The following is a 24,979-nucleotide window of genomic DNA, read 5'->3' on the forward strand; positions in this document are numbered from 1 at the left end:
TGATTGACAAACAAGTTGATGAAACAACAGATGTCAACATTTCGCAAATTCCATTTGATACAATTTTCTATGGATTTTTACGTTGTTTCAAGGAACACATGGCGTGTGTAACCGGTCAACAAGTGGTGCTTACTCCTCTATGGCACCTCATCCTACTTTTTATGTTTTGAGGTTTTTTTTGCTTTGATCCCAATTTTATGTTGTTTCGATGGACTTTTTAGCTTCATTACTGTTTGCTATCGCAATATTTTATTCCGCCCTAAAGTTTTTACCTATATTTTTTATCAATGATCATGTCTTTGATCAAGAAACCAATCAAAGTACTCAGAAGTACAGACAGCCGGGCTCATTTACAGAGTAGAATGGATTTCTTACATGAATCACGTTTATATTCTGATGAAAAAATTATTTTAAAACATCAATATAAATGGTAAGACACTAAACAGTGAGTTTTTCAAATCCTAATACCACGGTCCGATTTTGTCAGAATCGGAATTAGCAAAAATGGTACCGCAGCTGAATGTAAACAAACAGGCCAGTCTGGTTCCCTCTCCTGCTTTACCTCGATTTTATGTGTACAGAACTACGGTAACACTGATTATAAAAAATCCTTACGCTAATGAACTATGTTCTTTGACTTATGAAGTTTTCAAAGTCATTACTACTAATGAAAACAATTTTATATAGATAAAACTTCGTTTTATTTTTGTTGCTTTATTTATGTTTGTATTATCTCAAAAGCGGTTGAGATAAGAACTATATTTTTGCACGTAACTTTAAAATGGCGACTATGGGGTCAACATCCTGCCTTGAACAGGATCACATAAGCCGGCAATTGCTCTTTGAGCAATAAGCCCGGCTAAAAATGGATTGGCTAAGATAAAGAATTATAATTTTCATCAATATGGACATGTTGCCATGATGCACCTTGGCCTTGGAAGTTTTTAAAGTGTTTAGTTGCAAGTGGTCATAAAATGACACACAAAATTAAGAAAACAATTACAAAAGAGGGCAAAATAGTCCTTGAAATCATTAATTTAAAGTATAATGTCAGATCATTTAAACAACCTTAGAATTCATATAGTATAATCATATAATTAAATATTTTAATATGACAGCACCTTTACTTAAATATTACAACAATGAAAAATGTCTACTTGAAGTTGATATATGCTGCATGAATTATATAATACATTTAAAGCAATATGAGCTGCATTTTAAAAAAAAATTATTTTGCTGTTAAAAAGTGTTATTATGATAAATTTGTATGTAATTTTAACCTTTTTGATCAATTAGATTGAAATAAAGCATGGAATTGTTTCAGAAGGAAGACTTCTATACAATTGAATAAACAGCATTATATAAGTTTAAATAATGTAATTTTGATTCAATCAAAGTTTTTAAATATTTCTCATATTGCAAATATGAACAACACAAGTTTATAAACATTCTTTTTTTCTGTCATGGAAATAGTTATTTACAATTTGGCAGCAAAATATTCCCATATCAAAGTTGCAGCTCATATTGCTTTAAGAAGAGTTATGCCTAATCAATACTACAGTCTTGTTTGACATAATATTTCCTTCAACACCACATAATGCAGTTAATTCTACATAAAACAGGAGGTAGACTAGATAGGTTATTCAAAGAAATAACAATATAATATATATAAATATATATATAACTAAAGCAAATAAAATTGTAATACTTTGAAAATATAATCAATGCTTTTACGGGCAAATTTAGAAACCAGTTAAATAGTACTACAGAAAAAGAAGCTCTGAAGCCATCAAAGATGTAGTCTTTCACCAGTAAAGCATAGCGTCTTTGTTTTAAATAAACTATAAATTAAATTTCTTCATTTTTCAAAAATGTATTTTTGTATCTTTGGTTTCAATATAAGCAAGATAACAATTTAAAATAATTTATCAAACAAAAAGTTGAGCAGATACATTCCCCTCATTGTGACAGATGTTATTATACATTATGTCACTATATGATATAATCCTACAAATGTATATAGAGAATAATGCATTTCTCATGTACACTATACATGTAAAAGGTGGAATTATAAAAAGTACACATATATAACTATTTAATAACAAATATCTCAATTTTCTAAATTCTTTGGGAAAAAAATATTTCAGACCATAGAGGAAACATTATTTTGTGTCCAATGAATTATAACAACCAATAAATTAAAAAATTATATTGAACGAACCATTATTGGACAGGTTGTACAGATGTAAATCATAAAGATAAATAAAATGTTAAAAAGCCAAGTATTGCTTGCAATATGGCACTGCATGTATATCCTTGATAACATTAATATATTGTGTCTTTACATTCATTGCATTGGTATTGTTCAAAAGAAAAAAAGTCATTCTACATACACTGTACATATGTATAATACTTTTTAAAAAGATTTTTATACAAAAACAGGATTTCAAAAAAAAAAAAAAAAAAAAAAAATGAAATGCCTATATATAAAAAATGAACTTTCAACTAATTAGGTCTAATGATTTTCCACTTGTGAAGAGCATATTACAGGTGGTTAAAAATGAAATGTGTTAGCTAGTTTGTGGAAGGAAATCAAAACAATACTGCCCCAAAACAAAAACAACAAATATACATACACTTTAGTCTACATGTAACACTGTAACATGTAAAACATTTATCCCTGCCAATATCTATATACACGATACCACAGACATGATAAAGCTATAAGGCATATTTTCCTTCCAAATAAATACCATACAAAAATTTTATCATTATATTTTTTAATAGCATTTAAATTGCACTTTGCTATAGAATAAAATTATAAGATGATGCTAAAAAACCAAAATTTAATTTGGAATATATGTTTGATCAGGCCAGCCTGATAATACATGTAACACCAAAAGTCTGAGATGAGAATGTAGCTCTACTGGTGTGTAGACTGGAAAAGTTGCATTTGGACCTGAAATTCTTTTAAATTTAGTTTCCAAACTGCAAAACAGTTACCTAATTTGATTAAAAAACAAATCAAAGCTGCAGGAGGAGTTTTTTGAAAGATTTTATCAGATCTATTTTCAGTAGCTAAATGCAACACCATGTACCCTAGTATAGTAAACATTGTATCAAGTTTTATTAAAATAGGAAAAAACTGTACATGTATAAGCATTTTTTTTTGAAAATTTCTATTTATAACATAAATGGCAAAACTGTCTTGAAATCAAAAACTGATAAACAGAATTATCTATCCAGATGTAGTTATCAGAAGAAAATATACCTGAAGAACTCTACTTGTGTGCATAACTTATTAAAATCAGACCTAAATATGTACAGATAAACAAAAGGACAGCTACAGATTGGTGACAGTTTACAAACAGACCGTTGAATAACAGACACATTACCACCACATAAGCTTTTCTGGTCTTTGACCAGTATATCTACATGTAGATATGAAATTCAAATGTACTCCCCCATTTATTTTTGGTTGACCAGTCGTCTAATTCACAATTAACTTTAATTCAATACTACTGGATATCACAGTTCATCATGTTTCTGAAAAAGAACAATTTCAGTAGTTTTAAATTCTCAGAGTTTAGGGTTGGGAAGATATATCAATAATATCAATATTGTATCATGGTTCATATGCCGAGATACACACTTTACAGTTTTTTTTCAGATTTCAAGTCAAATGGTTTTAGAGGATTCTTTGGTTGAGTGAAATTTTTGATTTTGGTATCAGAATAATTTACCTTGACCTCTTCAACTACTTATAGTCACACTTGGAGTAATCAAAATAAATTATCTTGACCTTTTTGAACTACAAGGAGCACATGCTTTAAATCACACATGAATTTAGCAGAATGACTTACCGGTACTTGACTTTTTTTTAGCCATTATCACACCTTAGGTATTCAGAGGGACTTACCTTGACCTTTTTTAGTCACGTACAGTCACACCCTGGGTTAATCAGAATGACTTTCTGTAAACCAATTATTATATGCCACATTCATTATGCCCAATTCTTTAGATTGCAATCCATCCGCCCCAACTAATTTTTGTAATTGAGGCAACATTCTACATAAATTTAAGGCTAAAATTCAATTTTCAATGAGAAATATTTGCAAGTAATGGAAAGTAGCACAACTTGTGAATATTTCTTGCTTGCAAATAACAGTTGAGATAATCAGAATGACTCACCTTGACCTTTTTTTTTTTATTTGTTTACATCACACCTGGAGTTGTCAAAATGACTCACCTTGACCTTTTTAATTGTTTACAGTCACACCTGGAGTTGTCAGAATGACTCACCTTGACCTTATTTAATTGTTTACAGTTACACCTGGAGTTGTCAGAATGACTCACCTTGACCTTATTTAATCATTTACAGTCACATCTAGAGTTGTCAGAATGACTCACCTTGACCTTTTTTTTAAATTGTTTACAGTCACACCTGGAATTGTCAGAATGACTGACCTTGACCTTATTTAATCGTTTACAGTTACACCTGGAGTTGTCAGAATGACTCACCTTGACCTTTTTTAATCGTTTACAGTCACATTTGGAATCATTGTCACTAGGTTGTTCTACAAGCTCCCAGGAATCATCTGGTTTGTCAGGCCTGGACACCAACAGGTCAGAAAATTTCTACATAAAAAATCTCTCAGTAACATATTGAAGTAAAGGCTGAATCCATTACAATAAAGTTTATCTTTCTAATAATTTTATAATTTGCATTATATCCAGGAGGCACAGAACACAATACTTGAGTGAGAAAATCTGTAGATATACGTATAGCACTTTATGCACAAAACAGCTATTCAGGACAAAATTACTAAGACATTTCCCTTAGATATTAACTTTCTTACCATTTTCAGATGCAAAGAAACATGCACACAAAAAATAGTTTAATGTCCAAAAAAGTCAAATTATGAATAATCATCATTATGAAAGTATGATGTGTCTATATAACATGTGTAATGGGGAATCCAATACGATAATTAGTGCAGAGAGGAATTTCATCTCCGACATATGTTTTCAGTATGTTTGAACATATACCCATTTATGCAAGAGTATAAATAAAACCAAAAGAAATTCATAATGTTAATCAAAGAACCAAACAAAGTAATTCTCATCGTGTTTGGTACTTACATGCAAACGTGCAAATTTAGTAATTAAAACTTAGTGGACTTCAATGTACTACCAAACCGCTAAAATTTGAGCCAAAGTTAGCACGCCCTTAAAAAATCCCAGCTATATGGTATTTGATTAAGGTCTTCCGTTTCAGACGGAAGACCTTATAGTGATTCTACTGTTTTTAAGGTCTTCCGTCTTCACGGAAGACCTTATAGTGATTCTACTGTTTCTTATTAAGGTCTTCCGTCTTCACGGAAGACCTTATAGTGATTCTACTGTTTCTTATTATATATTATTATTATTATTTTTTTTGACAAAATTTTGTGCAGGCGATTTCTCGAAAACTATTCAGTGGTTTTTCATGAAACTTTCACAAAATATGCGTCATTATATGAAGTTGTTACATCCGTAGAGTAATTTGGAAAATTCGCTTCTGGTGCCAAGTTATGGACAACTTCCTGATTTTAAAATGCGATTTTGTCGCGCACTTTTATCAAAAATGGCTAAGGATATGAACTGGAGACTTATTGGAGATGATAGATCATGACTTTGTGGATTGCAGAATCGCCTTTTCGTGCGTCGTCAGTACTTCCGGTCGTTACGAGATGCAAATTTTAAAAAATCGTATTTTCTTACTTTTTTGTTTTTCAGTATTTTTCATTTTTATTTGGTATAGTAATAGAAGCCCTCCTTATAATGCTTACTATTTAATTTGTTTGAATGTTGATAAATCTAAAGTCTAGATATTTGCATTCAAAAATCTGAAGCGGGTCCAAAATGGCGGCTGTCTCTGTCAACTCCGCCATTTTGCGAGTAGGGGTTTATGGAGGCAGCAGCGTTTGATTAAACCATTCTGACATAAGGATACATGAAATGTAAAAAACTACTTCGACTCTCACGTAGTAGTGAAATGGTTGGAGGAGTAATCTCCCGATACTTGTTTATATTATAATAGATAATCAATGTAAATATTGTAATAAATTGGTCAATTGACTAAAGAATTATACAAGTATTATTGATAAATGATGTTTTGTTAGAAAATAATAACAGTGTTGCCAAAAGAAAGACAGTCTGTTTTATTTTATCAATATGATATCTGATAACTTATGATCATTGATTAAGTTGAGGTACAAAGGGGCAGTACAGCCAACTGGCTTGTGTCTTCACTTTATACAGAAACCAATTGGTTCATCGCTCAAATAGGATTGTGCCACTTGCAAAGTTGCCGTAGTCAGTGACTAGTTAAAATGTAGCTGTGTGACATTAGCTATAGGTTTATCATTAGGACAGAGAAGCTCTTACAAAGTTAAATCATACTGTGTAAGTACATTGTAGCCACTTGGCTAGAGTTATATAGGCAACTTGGTAAGCAGTTATACACCAGGCAGATGTTAAAGGCTAAATCAAGAGGCACCAGGCAGATAGTCAGTTGTACGAGTATAGTGAGGCAATTATCATATGGCACCAGGCAGGTACCGGTATTAACTGAAGATATATAATTATACAAAGCACTTAGGTCATTTGATTTAAAGACACCAGGCAGGTGTCATATTATTATCTGTATATATTACATACAATCATATCCCCAGTAAAACTCGGTAATCCGAGCAAGGACCTACTACACCGCTCAGATCCGACACGTTACAGTAGTACGTTGCAATTTAGTGTCAATCTTAAAACTTAATTTCCGTTTCACTGCTTTAGTGTAACTGGGCTAGATACGATATGTAATGTGTATAATGTGTTACATTTACTTTCTTAACGTCAAAATAAAATAAAGGCGCTAAGAATGTTTTATTTTTAAAATTTAATTGATGCTATCATAACTATCAAATAGATCAGTCCAAAGAAAAGGCGCAAATATTTACTCGTGGCGTTTGGCGCGAAATTATGAACGTTTTTATAATTCTTAGACAGGTGAACTGTTGCAAAAGTACCGTGGTATACACAAGTATATTTAGAGCAATACTCCCAATAGCTTAATGGTTAGCGCGTTGGGGATATAAAAGTAAAAAAAAAAAAAGCGCATCTACGTTGGCGACATGGTTTCAATCCTCCTTGTGACCAAAATTTTGAATCTCTTTTCAGCTCGATTTTACGTGGGTTTCTTTTCCTAAAACGGACGGAAGACCTCTCGTTGCTCGCAACGAGGTCGTATCTAGTTATTCTTCTTATTATTTTTTTTGACAAAATTTTGTGCAGGCGATTTCTCGAAAACTATTCAGCGGTTTTTCATGAAATTTTCACAAAATATGTGTCATTATATGAAGTTGTTACATCCGAAGAGAAATTTGGAAAATTCGCTTCTGGTGCCAAGTTATGGACAATTTCCTGATTTTAAAATGTGATTTTGTCGCCCCTTTTTGTCAAAAATGGCTAGGTATATGATATGGAGACTTATTAGAGAAGATAGTTTGTGACTTTCTGGTGTGCGGAATCACCTTTACGTGCACCGTCAGTACTTCCGGTCGTTACGAGATGCATATTAAAAAAAGTCGTATTTTCTAAATTTTTTGTTTTTCAATATTTTTCATTTATTTTTGGTATGTTAATAGAAACCCTCCTTATAATGCTTACTATATAATTTGTTTGACTGTCGATTAATTTAAACTCTAGATATTAGCATTCAAAAATTTGAAGCAGGTCCAAAATGGCGGCTGTCTCTGTCAACGCCGACATTTCGCAATAGGGGTTTATGGAAGCAGCTGAGCGTTTGCTTGAACGAAAGTAACATATGGATAAATGATATGTAAAGGAATACTTGGATTGTCACGTCGTAGTTACGTTGCAGTTCTGTGTCAAACTAACGTCTTTCTATAATTGGTTTTGGCTAGTTTTCTAAGTAGAAAAAGAAAAGACGTATTGTGCAAACGAAATTCGATACCTACTATCTTTTGTGCACCGTGGAAAAACATATCTTAAATTATACTTATAAGTAATACTTTCTCAAAAAAAAAAAATTAATTAATATTGTAAGTTTAAATCTTAACCACTGTTTTCCTATGCACACATGTGTCATATTAAACTAATATATAAGACAAAAACAAGAAAACGATTTTTTAAAAGATCGCTTCATGGAGTTTATTTTAGCATTCTTGTCTCAAAGACCTGGTTCAAGTTATTGAGCATAAATGATATCTGATTCCTTGACTGTCGTAGGGCGAGCCATGTTTTTGGGCGAAACGTTTCAACCTTTTTCGATTAACTAATCGGGATAGTTCACTTTGGGGATAAACAGGAAATTGAAAAAAGTTAAAAAAGAAAAACTTAACATTTTCACCGCTTTAGGTTACTTGCATATATACAATATGAAATTTGTAAAATGTGTTAAATATTCTTTCTAAATCTCGAATCTTAGGCTATAAGAACGTTCTTTTTTTATTTCCATTGAGGCTATCACACCTATTTAATAGAACATTCCAAAGAAAGGGCTTGAAGCATTTGGCGCAATTTTTAATAGTGACCCGCATTTCATAATTTTAAGAGAGAAGCACTGTTTTAAATATATACAAGTAGATTTACACAGTAGAGGTTCACATAGCATAATATTTAGTGCATTGGAATTTCATGCTGGCGATCAAAAATCCTCCTTGGGTGCAAATCTTTATTCTTTTTCAGCCCGTTTAACGCTTTCTTTCCAGAAACGGACGGAAGACCTCTCGTTGCTCGCAACAAGTTTCACATCTAGTTTCTTCTTATTATTCTTCTTATTATTTTTTTTCCCAAATCTTGTCGGCAGGATTTCTCAGAGATGACTGGATGGATTTTCCTGAAATTTTCAGGGATGATAGTAAGTGAAAATACCCCGAGACATTTTTTTTATTTTTTCAAAATTCACTTCCGTTCGTCAGATATGTCCGATTTCTGCTTTTTTCAAAAATATTTAATCCGAGTGAGATCTAAGAAACAGTAACAGATTAAGACACCAAACTTACAGGGATGTTAGATCTTGATAAGTAGGCAAATCCATTTGGGTTAAGATTGTCTGCCGTCACTTCCGGTCATCACAGGAAGTGATCAAAGAAATCGAAAATTTCAACTTTTCTTTTTTGAAACTTTTTTTGCATCATATTATAGCATCTTATTTGTACTTTCGAAATATGTCAGTCCCACCGGAAACAAAACCGACAACTTCCGGTTATAAGAGAAAACTGCATATTTTGAGTATTTTTCTTTCCCATAAATATTTTTTATACATGAAGTATTTGTAATGATTTTTTTTATATGTTACTAAGACTGCAAGTGTCTACAGTAACGTAAAATAGAAATGTGAAATTTACTTCCGGTCGCGTGATTTCCTGTCCTAAAACTGAGAAATTATCACAGCTAGATCTCAGAAACGGTAAGAGATTAAGACACAAAACTTATAGGACTATTAGATCTTGATAAGTAGACAAATCCACTTGTAATAAGATCGTCCGCCGTCACTTCCGGTTGTCACAGGAAGTGATCAAAGAAATGGAAAATTTCAACTTTTCTTTTATGAAACTTTTTTTGTATCATATTATAGCATCTTATTAGTAGTTTCCAAATATTTTAGTCCCACCGGAAACAAAAACGACAACTTCCGGTTATAAGAGAAAAACTACATAATTTAAGTATTTTTTTCCCCCATAAATACTTTTTATAGATAAAGTATTTGTTATGAATTTTGGATGTCCTAAAAATGATAAGTTATCGTAGCTAGATCTCGGAAACGGTAAGAGATTAAGACACCAAAATTATAGGAGTGGTAGATCTTGATGAGAAGGCAAATCCGTTTGGGTTAACATCGTCTGCTGTCACTTCCAGTTGACACAGGAAGTGATCAAATGAATAAAAAATTTCAACATTTCTTTATGGAATCTTTCTTAGTAATACATTATAGCATTTTATTTGTAGTTTTGAAATATATCAGTCCCACTGGAAACAAAATCGACAACTTCCGGTTATGAGAAAAAAACTGCATAAATTGAGTATCATACTAAACCATAATTATCTTTTAATATATACATTTGTGGTATCTCTCCATTATATAAACATACAGAGAGAAAATATCTTCAATTCTGTATGAAGTTTGTCAGAGGTCAGAGGTCAATACGTGACCTAATCACACTTTTTAATATCTACCGGTACATAAATTATAAAATGACCAGCTCTAGGCCCCTACTTGCTTTTCATGTATAAAAATGATCAAAATAAGCAAGTTAAATGATAATTATTTTATTTACATTGTAAACAAGTATTTCATACAGTTTTTTGGCTATCAATTCAACCTGTGTACATAGAGAAAACTAGTGTTTGTTTACATTTTTCTTCACTTTTGTCAGCTGCACAGTCTGTAACGTTCATCCTTATTTTTTCGGTACACTTTTGGTTAAATTTTCATGATAAACTATTATTTTATCTTTAAATTCTACTCACGATAAATTTGTAAATCTGTTGGAAAATATCATTGCAATCATGCCATGAACAGCTGCCAAACAGCTCAGCGTTTTCGAAGTTCAATGTTAGCTGTCGCCAGTGTCTCCGTGTTTATCAGTGTTTTACGATAAGTATGTCTTTAGTTACTGATATCGTAGAATGTTTTTGATCAAATTGCAAATTAACTGGCTCGGACAAGTGTCTCAATCCATCACATCCATCCCTTTCCGGCGATTTGAAATTCCTCCAACTTTTTATCATCAAACTTCGGACGTGTTTCTTGTGTCTTTTCAGCATCAATTATCAATTTTCACAAATAAAAATATTCCCAGACAACAATCTGTTCACTATTACTGATCACAAGTAGCCTTTCACAAAATATTCCCTTCGAAATAGGTTCCTTAGCCTAATGAATTCGAAGCGTAACCGCCATGCAATCCGATTAACACCTTGCGTAATTTTTCAAAATCTACGACGGACGGTTAGTGCAATAATTTAAATTCAAAAATGTTCAATTGTCTGTCTCAAATATATATATAAGCAATAATTAAAATAACAAGTTTATAAACTTCAATGGGAATTGAATCAGTCCTTGGTATGTGATCAAATCTTTTGAGAAGGCCTTTGGCCTTCACAGGATTTGACAGGACCAAACACAATTTCAATTCCCATTGAAGTTTATAAACTTGTTATTTATTTCTTAATAAAAGAGTATTTGAAATGGTCTTAGAATATCTCATTCAGACTGAAATGTCTAGAGTAACCTCAAATATCTTTTCAAAAATTGACTTCCGGTCACGTGATTTCTTGTCCTCAAAATGAGAGGATAACATTACGAGATCTCTTAAACTGTAACAGATCAAGACACTAAACTTATATGAATAATAAACCATGAAGATTGGGCAACAGATATAGCGTAAAATGCGTTGGCCGTCACACTTTTGGTCGTCACAGGAAGTGATAAAAAAATTGAAAATGAGTTTTTGTAAATGTTATTAAGACTATAATTGTCTAAAGTAATGTCGAGAATCTTGGTAAGTTACACCTCCGGTCGTTTGTTTTCCTGTATCATTTTAAATATTATATGCCTTTGTTAACGTAGATAAAAGTTCATTCAAACAGATAAATAGAGGAGAACGGAAGACCGTTTTTGTTGCCTTAACGGAAGACCGTTTTTGTTGCTGTAGTTTTTAAAATTCTATTTGTTTGTACTTACATCAAACAACTTCACACATAGCAGAAAATGTCCTTTGGTAACAAAACAAATTCTTGAGCAGTTTTAGAAATTTTCTTTGCCTAAAAAAGCAAATAAAATGAATTTTGAAAAAAATTTAAAAAGCTGTAGAAACAAATATAAATCAACATTCCTCAAGACAACTTAAAATGAATAAATTGAAGTTACATGTAATTCAAAATCAATAGTTGGGTACATCCCACTAATTATTTTTAGAATCGGTAGGAGCAGAAAGTAGTGCAGAAAAAATTACAAGTTCCTTAATTTGCAGACTTTCATAAAAAAAATTGTGCAGATGTACTAAACTGAGCCTCACACTTATTGATAAGGAGTATCTTTTCTACCAAAAAAGTTTGGCAAATGTAATTAACAAGATCATCAGCCGAATTATTTTGTGTATTATAACGCCAGTGAGAACTCTGAATTTCCCCTACTTTCACTTTCATTTTTAGAGGTTGCCACAGACAGACACATTTTGCCGGCAAATGAATCTGACATGCCACCTCGAGATTTTAACCAAGGAAAGACAACTTGATGTGCTTTGATTTGAGGGGTCACTCACTGCTGAACGAAAATTAGGGACATTGCTATAAGAAGAAATGTTAACATTGTCGCCTATGGGAAAACAATTAGTGGACTGTACCCAGTTAATTATCATACCTCCTCATCATGGTCCTTTGCCCACAATATTTTTTGTCGGAGATCACTAAGGTCCCTTTTGAATGGAATGTAATGTTTATTTGGTTCTAAACTCTTGTAAAAATGTTCATAATACGGAGAGTCTTGTTTGAGCACAACAGAGTTACCTCCCATTAGATATGGAAATCTGTAGGCAGCAACAGTGCCATCTAAATTAATCTGATATTTATACTGAAAATATAAAAAAAAGTTAATTAAATGTCACAAAACACAATTCAGTGGACTAGCTTGCATGAGATGTGATAATTTAAACTATCTTGTTGCTGGAATTTAGTCATTAAAGGATTATGCAAATATTTCTTTAACTCTTAATAAGCTCTGCATACTTACATTAAAGAAATCAAAGAAAGGTGTAGATTTCACGAGCTCTCCGTATTTTTCTGGTTCCTTTTTGAAGAAGAACATGTGAGTCAGTGCTGCATCTATAAGTTGAGGTTCTTTCCGTGACATCACGACAAGATCCAGTCGCTCCTGTCGACTATCCCGCCCCCTCCAGAAAGCTTTCTCTGTCTTGTTCTCCCAGGCCACTTTGGTTGACTGGACGGATAGTGTATCTAAAGTAACCCTTCAAAACAAAAGGCTATCATTAGTATCGTTCTAAAGGCCATTAAATTATCATTATATCAGAATGTATTGTTGAAGTGTCAACTCAAGAAATTTCTTCTGCAGTTGAGAACAATTAACTTTAGTTTTAGGAATAGAACTCAAAATGGCAAATAAAAATTTCTTCCCATAGAAATTGAAAAAAAAAATACAAGCATTACATTAATCATGAGCATGTAAAGCAGTATGCTGAAATATTTCCCCTCACATATTTTTCATCACATATAAATATAGGAAATAAAAAAACCCATAACAAAACTATGAAATCACAAAACATTTGGTGTGAAAAGACTTGAGAATATATATCCTCTAATAGAAATTACAGTACCATATTCACTCAATCAAATCTCCATGTACCATTTTTTATTCCTCAAACTATGATAATTTGACATAAAAAAAGTAAAGTGATTTTACAGAAAAATTGATCTATTTATCTATTGATTAAAAATTTGTTTATTCTGATATACTGTAAACCAACTATTATTCGCGTCAAATTTATTGCTTCAATCATTTTAAATCAATACGGGATGATACAATTTTTAAATGAGGAATTTTTCCATTACAAACAACTAGCAAAATTATACAGGACAGAAATTTAATTTCAAATTGTAGGTTACGAAACTTGACATCATTTCTCGCATGCGAATAAAAGTTGGTTTACAGTATACAAACCTTGAAACACAGACAATTTGTACTAAAAAAATAAAGCTTTGATCTTTTTAAGGGGGCTGACTATAGTTTACATTGCGCAATATTTCGCGCATCATAGTATTGTAAAATGAAGCGTATTTACTGTTTTAATGGAACTTTTTTCACTTAATTATCAAAATTAAACAAAATTAAGAAATTATAGGTAAAAAAATGCACACATAAAATTTATATAACAAGATTTTTTAAGGATCTATATATGCAATTATAGGTAGGTTGATGTCAATTGCAGTGTGTTTTTAGTTAGTACTAAATTCTGTACCCCTTAAAATATGCATAATTAAAAATGAAAAGAAGAAGTAAAAAAATGTTGAACTTTAAAACATAAAAATTTGAGAATAATCTCCAACATTTTTATATTTTTAATATATAATCCATTGTGTACGTCATATTTTGTAGTACTCTATAAAAATAGTAAAATTTGCTAATTTTTTGCATTTTGAGATGTCCCCTCTGGAAACTAGGTGGTAGAATTTTGTGTTTTTTGCATATATTGTATAATATAGTATTACTCATCAAATATTATAGTTTAAACAAAATGTCTATTGTAGTATTTGTATAATTTGCTTTAAAGTGCTAAAAATTGGCATTTTCTATATTAATAGTAAATGTACCTGTATTTCAGAATAATTCAATTACCTGCTGACTATGTTTATGAAACTTTGCATGCATGTACACTTGAAGTTAATGTAAGTTATGTATAGTATAAAAATAACATTGCTATTGTAATTTACACACAATAAAACTATAGTTTAAGCTAAATACTTAAAATAAAACTTTAAATGATCAATTTTTCCTTTGCATTATGTGGCAACTAGCAAATATATTTACATTACAAGAGAGAAATTTATTTTTCAAATTGTAGATTACCTAGACATCATTTGGAGCATATATGTAAGGTCATAGGTTCATTGATGTCATGGTGTCATCTGACCCACACCAAGAGAATATTGGGATTGGATCCTCTGCCAGAGATTTCTTCTCCAGTGGCCAATCACCAAGATTTACAAAGAATTCTGTGTATGGTTCAAATGCTATGGCAAAATCCATCAAAAAGGTTATTTTTATGTAATATAGAGCACATGTACACATCACAAAGTCATTGACCTTCCAAGGATGCAATTTGCATTAACAATTTCATTAAAAAACTCTGAACATAACATATTTGTATGTTACTTTCAGCTTCCGCAAGTATTCTACAATATGTACTAGTATTAAAGGTTCTCAAGATTAAGTTCTTTGATTCACTCATATGTTACATAAGGAAAGTGTAAAATATTTTCAGTACCTGGGTATATAAATTCAGGTCATTTGTAAATGTACAAGTATATGATATACTATTATACTCATTCAGAAAATGAAGGAGGAAAAAATGGAAAAGATACCAGTATGGTATAAATAAATACCAAGTAAATAAATCATGATGTAAAGGCTAAACTTTATATTTTTAATATTAACATACAGAGTTTTTTTTCAATGTCTTAGCACCTTATTGTGTCATCAGGGGAAAAAAAATTATGGTATATTTGGTCTAGAAAAGCACTGTTCAGTAATATATTTTTCAAGAATATTTGACAATGCAGTACAATCAAGTATAAAATAGAATTTGTCGGCTATATGTTTAGTTATATAAAGTGTACTACATAATCTTTCATTTAATGGAATAGCTGCTCATCTCAGAATAATTCAATTACCTGCAGACTATGTTTATAAAAAGTTTGAATTTCCTTCATTCTCTTCAATGGTATTGCATCTTTAGTACTTATAACATCAATTGAAATTTACAGGTACATGTGGAGGTAATTACAAAATCAACTAGAAATATGTCCATATGACATGAATGCCCTGCTGAGGGTATATTAGTAATGCAACATGAAAATTTGTATAGTGTATGAAATTTGATCAGAATATCTTGAATAGTGATGCAGTTGAATTTCTTATATCATGTATGTATCAGCATATAAAACTTTGTCACTAATTTCATTAAAACTGATAATGCAGTATTGGAAATGCCAAGGTCAGAAACTGTTGATGCAGTTGAAAAGCTCTCATCAGTATGTTTCAGCATATGAAGTTGAAAAAAAATATTATACATGGTTTCTTTAAAATTGACTTAAAAACAATTTGATAAAAGTGAGGTCAAGGTCAAATGAAAGGTCAAGGTCAAAAATATTAATACATTTGAATTGCTTACATCAGTATGAATCAGCATATGAAGTTTGAAACTGATCTAAGAAAAGTGTGGTCAAAAGGTCAAAGGAATGTCATGGTCAAAAATGTTGATGCAGTTGCATGTCTCTCATCCATATGTATCAACATTTGAAGTTTGATAAAAATATCTAGAATTGTATCTTTAAAAATTGCTAAACACTAATATTAAAGATAAGCGAGGTCAAGGTCAAAGGAAAGGTCAAGGTCAAAATGGTGATGCAGTTGAACAGCTCTCATCAGTATGTATCAACATGTGAAGTTTGATAACACCATCTTGAATGGTATGTTTTAAAATACATAACAAATTTAAGAAAAGTGTGGTCAAGGTCAAAGGAAAGGTCAAGGTCAAAAAATTTTATGCAGTTGCTTCTCATCAATATCTATCATCATATGAAGTTTGATGAAAATATCAATGTCAAGTTTCTTTAAAACTGAGCTTTGTTTCATAGCATAACACAAAGTGTGAAGCATTTTTCTCATTAGCTATTCATAGCAGATGCTTGAAATTTTATGACTGACTTTGTTGAGGCCATATTCATGGAAGGGCATAAAAATTTTGACATGAAAATGATTCAACTACATCTGCCTGTAATTGTCTTGTGTATATATTAACATTCAATACTAAAAGTAACCTGATGTTGCAATGATAACGCTCACATGTACAGTTTCTGATGTTTAATATGCTTATTAAACATGTGAATATATCCTCATTTACAATAATACATATCCCTTCTAGATAAACATTCATATGATGTATTAGTAAAAATTCATTTTTTGTACAATACCTTCTGGTCAGAGAAAAAGAACATTTGTGAACATTTTAAATAACATGTTACTACATTGTTTTCTATAAATCTGAAATGCAAAACAAAATCATATTAAAGCTTAAAAGAAAACATTCAGATTGTCAAAGTTTATTTAAGTGTGCAGAAAAACTATCTGTTTTCTATAAATATTTAGTACATCAAGAAATAAAATGTTCAAGACTTTGTTTGCAATTACTTACCTTTTTTATAAAGAATTATAAAGTGGTACACGGTGTATAAATCTTTGTCAATCCATGTCTCTTGATTGCCATATTGTGTATATAACTGTCTCTTATATGTTTTTGTTGATGATGTAGTAGTGTATAGATCTGTGTCTATTATATTTTTTGTAGAAGATGTGGTATTGTGTAGGTGAAGGTGTATCATATTTTGTTGTTGTTGATATTGTAGTGTGTATAGAACTGTGTCTATTATATTTTAGTATTGTGTAGAACTTTGTGAATATAAGTACACTTTATGTTTACTACATTGTTTTCATTACTGTTATGAGATTTAAGATTATCTTGTTGTTGATGATGACGCACTCAGACCCAGTGGTGTGTAAGACTAGTGTGGTATATGTTGATTTTGTTTAAATCAAAATGATATTTTATCACATACATAACTCTGTGATCTGAATTAGGTTACCTTGTTGTTGATGATACGGTAGTGTGTTAGACTGTGCATGCCCTTCTTGTTGAAGCGACTAATGGCTTCTGCTGCCACTTTATTGAGGTTAACTTTTTTAAATATGGCCAGATCTTTGTCTATCTGTGTGTAGGAATCAGGACAGTCATGTGCAGTATACCATTTCTCTAAATTAGTCATGGGACAGTAGCAATCTTCATGGTACACCATTCCTAAAGAGAGAGAAAGGCAAGAGTTATCTCTCTTGTATCATATTATCTGATGATTTAGGTGGTAAAATATGCATGTTATCTATCATAGGTGCATTAATTTTTGACATGCATTTGGCAGTTTTATGAACCTGGATCTCCTCTTCAGATCAATGAGAACATTTGGCATGATCACCTTACCTATAAACATATTAATACTAGTACAATCCAAAATAGTGACAAAATGGAAGCTGACAGGGTGAAACAATGGGGTCAAATGCATGTCACAGACTGCATTTACCAGTCTGTATAACTAAAATAAAAGTACAGTCAGCCCATAGGTGTATCTGCTGGTTGATTTATTAAATATATACTTCCCTGGGTTGATTAACGACCCTGATCATGACATGGGACTTGGACCACCCTGTCTACGTGTGCTCAGGGCGACTCACCTCTCAAGTAGTATGGGGATTTAGAGACATGGTTTTCGTTGTGGAGCAGATTAATTCTGAGACTGCTGTAAGTGACAAATGGACGGAATCGTACGACGTAGCTGCCATCATAAAGGTCCAAGACCTGGGCGTAAATCCGGGCTCGGCTCCCATCCTCCTGGGTTATCTTCACTTCAAATGCTTTTTCTCCAAGTGAATGTGTGAAACTACAAAATAATATATATGAAATGAAAATAAAGATATACCAGTACAAGTTAGAGACATATACACTCTTCAAATGTACTACCAATTTTATCCTGTATTGTTAGATTTCAGCATAATTTTAGTCAGATATTTTATGTCACTTGTGGAGAGGGCTTATCTAAGAAATACCTGCTGCCCAACCTATATTTATGTTTAAATGTTCAAATCAAAGTCACTTTTACGTAGTACTGACGTGTTCTGTGATTTGAGGAATTTATGAACAAATAATGCAATAAATTTTAGAGTTCACAGGGTTGCAAAAACAAGTTAAAAATCAGTCTTTGAAGATCATGCAAAAAATTAATGTTCTGAATTTATTATCATAAATATACCAATTAGCATACATCAATGTATCAAGTATATTCTATTTTGAGAGTTATGCAGGCATTTTTATATTGAATAGGAAAAAAACCAATTCCATGGTTTCAAAATATATTCACAAAATTTACATCTTGAACAGTTGTATATCGTAAAATCAAACCACAAAATCCAAAGCAAAAATGAAAAAAAACAACACTAAAACCACACAAGTGACATGAAAACCCCTCATTATTTTGAAATCAAATCTAGCAAATAAACAAATATGAGCAACTGTTGACAACTACAGGTGTATAACATTGATCTGCTAGTACTTACAAGGATACTAGGTGCAGATCTAATATATTGAATGCATTGAAAACAGGACAAACTATGATAAGCAGCTGCTATTCCTCTCAAGTTAAAAACTTTACAAATTTCCTCTTAATTTTAATAATTCATTCATGGGCAGTAAATAAATCAAAAATTCAATCTCCAAACAATTTCTTTAATTCTATTTACTAATCAGATATATCATTTCTTTCACTTTTTATGTGTGTCATTTGTAATGGTAAATTGTTGATTTAATGTACCACCTGTCACTCTACTGTCACTGTGGATGAAGACTGAATAATCTATGTCCCACACACCATTTTACGTAAAATAAACAATATCATGTATAGAATACATAATACAAAACCTCCAGATATCTCTTTTCACTTAGCAGATAAAACTAGATATCTGATTTGGCAACCAAGGCTATAAGATAGCATCATGAACTATTTCAAAGGTCTCCCCCCTAAAGGGAATAATCCACATGTTATCCTGAGGCAGTCCAGCTTAATGAAGGACAAATTTAGCCATCTTGTTACCCGTCAGCTGCGATTTACAGTTATGTTTTATCAGTGGCCCAAGTCGGACAATTTTCTTTCATGAACAGTGTCTATTTATCATATTTATGTAATAAATTGTACAGAAAAGGGCAGACATATGGCACAGAAACTGCTGCCATCCATTACTCATACACAAAAATAATTAATTATAGGATTCAAGTAAAAATATTATCTTGTGGTCTAAGACTGTGCAATATGAAACAAGTTAAATATTCCTGTCCTTTCAATATACTACATCCACTCTCATAATTATTATACTGAGAGAATGAGTTTGATCAATATGATATACCTGGGGTAGTCATGCATAATGGGTATACACTGGGCTACCTTACAGATCTCAGCAAGAATTTCACAGTCAAATAGCATTGTTTATAACTTAATCTTATATGAAAATCAGAAACTGATGTGCCGTTAGAGGAGAAAGAAATGAGATAGAAATTTGAACATTCTTTTTACCAATTTAGATACAAGTCTACATAAAAGGTTAGGGATATCTTTGTTATATGTATAACATTTACCAATAAAGGTTATCATATACAATGTCTTTGCAAATATTTTGTATTAGGATCTACACTATTTCTATTAACATTAATTAGATAAGGAAGAATGTGTATAATACTTGTAATAATAAATAATTATCGGTAAGAACTTCATATTTGTTTTAAGACAGGATTTCCTTTAAATGTCTATTTGGAATTCACAGAATTGAACTGTGAGGTGAAATCAATGTTTGTTTACAAGATGTGAACGTAGTAGTGTATTTCTATTCGGTTGTCATTCACCAATTAATCTTGCCTTTAATTACTAGAGCTTGTTATTAAACTAAGGTAACTACGGTCTTAGGGTTGTGTAAGATGCTGTTTTTTTCTGTCCTACATCGTTTATATTAGCTTTGCTTCCTGTTGCCTGAGGATTTTAATACTTAAAAATATCTTGTCCTTATAGACACCTTTCTTTATCTTGTACCTTTAATGGCTAATTCCCTCTACCAAATTCTTTATGATTCATATACTGATCTTATCATGATTTAAATGTTATCGGAAACTTTTCTTTTCTTTGAGAAGATACTCTGCATTCCTCTGTTTCATGCTACAACTTACAGGTGAGGATAAGAAAGTAATTTCTAATAGTTGATTCAATGATACATGTAGATACCTAGTGGATTTTGTCACACGTGTAAGGAAAATTCCAATAAATATCTATCCTTCTTTTAATTAATAATAACAAATAACAATGGAATTCAGATGCATATATCAGGTACAGAATATGAGATAATTTAACCTAATAACATACATGTATAAATCACAAATTCCTTATGGTTAAAAAAGAGCAAGTGTCTTGCAGATTGGGAAACTGAAAATCAAATTTCCTCCTTGCTCTAACATTTATATACACGTACTTGATTCTACTTCAGTAACACTCTGATAGACTAAACCTTTTAAGTACCAATTCAAAGTTTTCTTAATATACTTATATGTCACTGCTCTATATAAACAAATTTTCTTGGTTTATTTTCCGCAAAATCATGACTACATCTATCTACCAGCAGCCATTAGCAACATAAAGACTGATTGAGATTTCACAGATGGTGTTGGGGGATGCCGTGGTCTAGTGATCTTTTTGTCATCAAACAGAACTCCACCCAAATATAATATTATCTTATTCAATGGGTGTCTGGAACTGAAAGCTTTAAAGTGATTAAGAAATATGAAACCAACCCTCAACTTTCAGATTAAATAAATTTTAAGCATTATACATGTGATTTTAATTCATGTATCGATGTCAAACAGACATTTAAGTTCCATCTGACAGGTATTAGGGTGTAAAAATCACTAATGATAATCATAAGTAAGATCAATGGGTCTATGAACATAAATGCTTGTCATTGGTAACTACACATGTACTGAAAACTTGATTCATCAGGCCAGAGAGAAAGACCCATCTAAATAACTTCATGAATCTTACTGTAAAAGGATATGTATATCTGTTTTTATTGTCCCCACTTTTAATTTCGGTCTGTCCATCCATCTGTCTTTCTGTATTTTTGTCTGTTTGTAACCGTATCATTACCACATGATATCTCAAGAAGCTTTTGAGATTTTTGCAATGAAATTTCACTAAGAAAGAAGCTAGCCTACTGATTTTGAGGTCAAAAGGTCAAAGGTATTAAATTTGTAAATTCTCAAAGGTATTAAATTTGTAAATTCTTTGTTTAAACATGCAATATCTTGAGAAGCCTTTGAGCTTTTGCAGTGAAATTTTTGAGGTCAAAAGGTTAAAGTTCAACGTCATAAATTGAGACTAAATTCATACATTCTGTGTGTGTGTAACTTTCATTTCTGAGCAATATCTCACGAAGCTTTCAAGCTTTGCAATGAAATTTTATTCTATTACCTCTTTGTGGCCTTGCTTGCCCATTAAGGGGGGGGGGGAGGGTGGTGATTTATCTTCAGTTTTCAAAATTTCAAAGTTGAAATTAAGTGGAAATTCCTTGTACATGTACAGAGACAGGTCCTAATTTCCCAAAAGATGAAAATGCCGACTGGCATGCGCAAGTCAGTGCCATTAAATTCATATGTACATGAAATTGTATGGTCTTTTACCAGTTCAGTGGACTGCAACACATTAAAACTGCTATGTTGCTATAATTAAAATAGGATGAAGTCACAACAAACACTTTGAATTCTCTGGGTCTCTTTAAAAACTCCACAAATGTAATACATGTACAATGTATTGAATGTAACATTAAATTTGTATAAAATTCCTGTCAACAAAATCTACCTTAAAAATCATAAAACCTTTACTTATCAAAAATTATTAATGAACTATTAAACTACAAAATTAGAAATTTAGACTTGCATCACTTGAACATTTTGATGGATGAAGTTGTTCCTTGATAGAACTCTAAAAGTCTTCAGTTAAACCATATCTGATAGAGACGTTGGAGTAATCAATATAAAGTCTGTTTAATGGGTTACCACACACAATCTGTTGCTGAGGAATTTTTTTTCAGATATCATTAAACACATGTAAGATCAATATAACCTGGAATAATGGGTGTATTAATATTTAACCTGACCTGTAGAATTTAATGAAGACTTTCTGCTTACATGTATTTGTATCTCACACATACAATGTATATGAGGTTTGGCATTGTGAAGATATATGTTACATGGAACATACATCAAGTTTAATTTAGAAGGTATCATGAGAGTTTTCAGAGAATATTAAACATTATTATAGTTACAATTATGCAGTTTCTAAGAGATACTACTAAAACTCCACCCAATACCTGCAGCTTTTTGAGAGATTGTCTCTAATAATGGTGCCTGCAGGGTAGCACAATTAATGGATAGCACATTCATTATCCGAGTTCAATCCCTTTGATCAGTGTGTGGACATTATATGTTATGACACATGTAAAGGAATTAAAAATATAATTGGGTGAGAGAATTAATGTCATGTCAAAATACATGTACATATTTTGGATTCATAATTTCCCCTTTCTTTCCTTTTCACTTTCTAACGTTTCTTCCGAGTTGTGATTCCCGTGAAATTTCTAAGTTTCCATCCTCTCTCAATCTTTTTGAAATTTCAGTATTTATCCCTCATCATTACAGATCATTGTCAAAGACAATTTGGTTGAGTTTTAAGGCCCTCAAACTTCCTTGCTTACATGCCCTTCGAGTTCTCTCTCTCTCTCTCTCTCTTTAAAACTTCTGGATCTACTCCTTGATCTTCACTGGTTCATAACTTCATACATATAGGCTAGTATATGTATTACATTAAGAATTCTTAGAGATAATTTGTTTTATATGGAGTAATTCAATGCAAGTTCTTTCTGTGAAACTATAAATAAAATTACTATCAATTAAGTTTCTGAGTAATAAGACATGTTTTATATATTAGATGTCACATGACTTGGGACATTTTTGCTTTTGTTAAGAACATGTATAAAGAGTAAGGGTCATGAAAACCATAACCTTGTCATCATTTGTTGTATGAATTTCATACATGATTAATGAATAAAATGCATAGAATTATGACAAAACTTTTAAATGTCCAACTCTTAGAATTATTAATTTGTTACTGTCCGTGACACAAGGCTGAACCTTAATTTGTGTCTGCCTCTATAATGAAGTAAAAACACAGGTTTGATCTTCGTAAGAGAAAAAAAAAAGAATAATATTGAAAATTTAAAAATTATATACTCTGATATATTTGATAATTTAGAAAAAGTTTTCTGTAGTATAAAAAAAATTACAGACTGCAACTCACTTTTTGGTAAAAATTTTGAGATATAAAAAATATCTTAACTAGATTGCATGCAGTACATGTTAATGATGTTTCCATCAGGATTGTAATTAAAATGCATGGCTGTTCTTCAAGTTCTTTTTAAGATAAAAAAATTAAACATAGCTGGCACTAAAGGTATGACATAAAGCATTAGTGACTAATTAATTTATTTAAAAAAAAAATGAATTAAAAGTAATTTAGAATACATGTGCACAGGTACTTGGGTCTAGATTTATAAATATGTATGATGTATGGTATCTATTGAAGTGTACTTTTTTACATATCAGCACCTAGGTACATTATACATATATATATATTTTTGGCTTATTTAGCGAAGACCCACACAACTGTGTACATGTGCATGCTTCTTAAAAATTATACCTCCCTTTAAAAGTTAGTTTCAATATTCATTTTTTTAAACGTGTTAATGATGCAACTATTAACTGGTACATATAATATATAGGCTGACTAACCTGTATTAAGTTGAAATGCCTATGAGTATAACATTTTATATATATGATTGAATGTTTTAAGTGCATAATCTGTAATCTCTAAATAATGAAACTGAAACATATAAGGCAAGATAAATTTTTGAGGTGATACTTTTGTACCCTAGTACCATGATAGAGGTATTAACTAAGCTGAAAAGCCAGAGACACTGTGATGTTCATGTCGCAAGTAACAGAAGTAACGCACTTCAAAATATACATACTTTTCTCCAAATTGGTCCACAGCCTGGACAAAAAAATATCTGGCGGGTAACGATAACCGGGCTTTAAGCCCGAGTCCCCAGACGATAGTCTTATCAAGGGATAGAGTCCTCGATCCCGACTGTTCGGCTCCTTGTGCAGACGATCTTTCAACCACGAGCATCAAAAACGAAAGCACAAAGTAAAAGCCCTTTGCACTTGTACACATGTTCAACTAATGGTAAGATGCAAAAATTTTCACTTGGTTATATATTAAGGAATTTCAAACTCTCAGAGATACACCTCATTCATTCCGTCTCAAATGTCAACAACGCTGTGTGTCAACATGTGGTGCGTACGATTGTCAACTTCCGTTGGCTGTTCCGAGATCACGCCCTATGAAATTAGCACCATGTACGTGAAATATGACACTCGGACGAAAACGGTTATGTGTGTAAAAATAGCCCTTCTCCCGAACAACA

General features: G+C 31.6%; 1 pseudogene; it reads right to left on the reverse strand.

Annotated features, from left to right (window-relative positions):
- Positions 1-2,486: 2,486 nt before the first annotated feature.
- Positions 2,487-24,879, reverse strand: LOC134254089 (protein O-glucosyltransferase 2-like; annotated as a pseudogene).
- Positions 24,880-24,979: the final 100 nt, after the last annotated feature.

The sequence above is a fragment of the Saccostrea cucullata genome, unplaced genomic scaffold (assembly GCF_032062105.1).
Source record: "Saccostrea cucullata isolate Sc308-1 unplaced genomic scaffold, CSIRO_AGI_Scuc_v1 ctg319, whole genome shotgun sequence".
In the NCBI taxonomy this organism is placed as follows: Eukaryota; Metazoa; Mollusca; class Bivalvia; order Ostreida; family Ostreidae; genus Saccostrea; species Saccostrea cuccullata.